The 2,037-nt window shown below is 37.2% G+C and overlaps 1 protein-coding gene across 4 annotated transcripts in view; it reads left to right on the forward strand.

The window, feature by feature from the left end:
* LOC111704975 (zinc finger protein 768) overlaps positions 1–2,037 on the forward strand; it is a 43,014-nt gene that overhangs the window by 15,020 nt on the left and 25,957 nt on the right. The window lies entirely within an intron of this gene.

Consider the following 2,037-nt stretch of genomic DNA (forward strand, 5'->3'; position numbering starts at 1 on the left):
ACAGGATGTTAAAGTAAAAAGAAAATTATGGTGAACTTAAAGGGACTGTGAACGTAATTCAAGTAACCCTCCATTTAAAAGTTTATCATGTCTGACGTTAAAATTCAAACCTCTAAGTAGCCAAGAGACGGATAAATTCTTTCAACTTCCTTCTTTATCTCTGCAATTATCCTTGAACAGACAAAGGTTGAAAGGATACCGTTGTGAATCATGCATGCCACCTTTTTAAATTCAGGGTTCTTGAAACAGTTAAAATTCCTTTAAAACAAAATTTTTTCTCTCTTAACTCTTAAACGGTTTTTGACATTCGCACACCCTACCCCTATATGCACCCAATCTATACCAATACTTTTTCTTTTCTTACATAACTTTAAAACCTCCCCTCCCCCCTCCTCCCCCCCCCATTTCGTAGACTGCAGTCAGGGTGTGATTGCAAAATCTCTGATCCCTGACAGAACGATCACTACGATCTAAACATTTATGAAAATTATGCATCAAATATTGAGACCACACCGACTTTAAAGTGTCGCCATGCCTTTCCTCCTGATTTGATCAAACTATCACAATCATACTTTTTGAAGCCCTGGATATGAAGATTAAAAGGGTTTAAAGCGCGTGCTTCTAGATTTAGTTTCCAAAGAGTATTTTGTAAAATCCTATTTTCTATCAGAATGCACATAATTTAGCTCACAGTGGGAGTTGCATCAGTTCTAGTTTAATATTCTAGTGTGGGCGGGTTCTCAAAACCACGCCCACCAAACACCAAACGCCACGCCTTATAAGGAAAAGGAGGAAATGCAACCCCGCTCACTGGGGGGGGGAGTTATATTTATAAACAGCGAGCCTCTCTTGTTTGCTACACTACCTAAAATGTACCTAATAAGCCGTGTTGGCAAATCAATATTTCTCTTAGTTTCTTTGTTTCCAACAATCATTGACGATGTTGAACCCAAATTTTGTGTGAGACCTGGCATGGCCCTTGGCTACAGCGCAAAAATAAATTTAAAATCTTTACTGCGAGGTGGGGACGAAGCGCCCTAAGAGCATAGTGTTTTTTTCTACTCCTAATTTGGTATCTCAGACAGTAACATATTGTTAATGTAAATTATAATTGTATTCTCTTATTAATACAAATCTAATTAATAATAGAATCAGCTGGTAGGTTACTCTAGGTAGTCCTAGAACCTAGACCAGTGTAGGATTGAACCTGGATACAACCCATCTGTTCTGTTCTTTAATCTTTAAGATTACAGCTATCTTATAGAATGCAAATTTTGATCCTTTTTCAGCCAAATTACCCCATTTAACAGCAGTAGCAAGACTTAAAACAAAGGATATTTTGTTGTAGATGTAAGGGTAAAAATAATAAATTGTGGATTTCTCCTTCTCCCTTGGATTACATTTCTCCTTCTCTCTNAGGGAGTAAAATGCAAGGGGGTGCACACATGTTTGCAGTTAATGTTTTAGTTGGGAGGGAGAGCAGGGTTACATCGTCTCTCCAGGTTAGAGCCTGAGTAGGGAGCAGGGACAGGTTTAATGCAGAAATGCAAAGATTGTAAAGTTTCAATAATACGCTATGAGTAGCAATGGATCGACTGGCTCTTCACGCTCACATATCCTTTAATACATATTCCTAAATATTAAATTATATTCTTAATTAAAAGATCTGCATAATCCAGAAGATAAATTTTTATCCTGAGTCTTCCATTTAATTCCCTCTGGTAAAGTTTTAATGAAATTTGCTTGAAATTAGAATAAAATATCTTGTAGAATAATTCCTCCCTTATCCGTCCCTACCCTCGCTTCTAATGAGATTCATTTATATCTTTTATTTGTACTCCTTTCTTCTTCAGGATATATTTGTAGCCTTCAACCCCACAGTTTTGTAACCACCTCCTCTCTCCATTCTAATTATATCCCCCTTCCGTTCTATTTAGGCTTCTTAGCTTTTTGGAGCTTTTAATGACCCTTCCCACCTTTTAATATTATTAGCTGGTTTATCCCCCCCCCTACCCCGTCCTTTTAATATTATTAGCT

Source organism: Eurytemora carolleeae, unplaced genomic scaffold (assembly GCF_000591075.1).
Source record: "Eurytemora carolleeae unplaced genomic scaffold, Eaff_2.0 scaffold605, whole genome shotgun sequence".
Taxonomy (NCBI): domain Eukaryota; kingdom Metazoa; phylum Arthropoda; class Copepoda; order Calanoida; family Temoridae; genus Eurytemora; species Eurytemora carolleeae.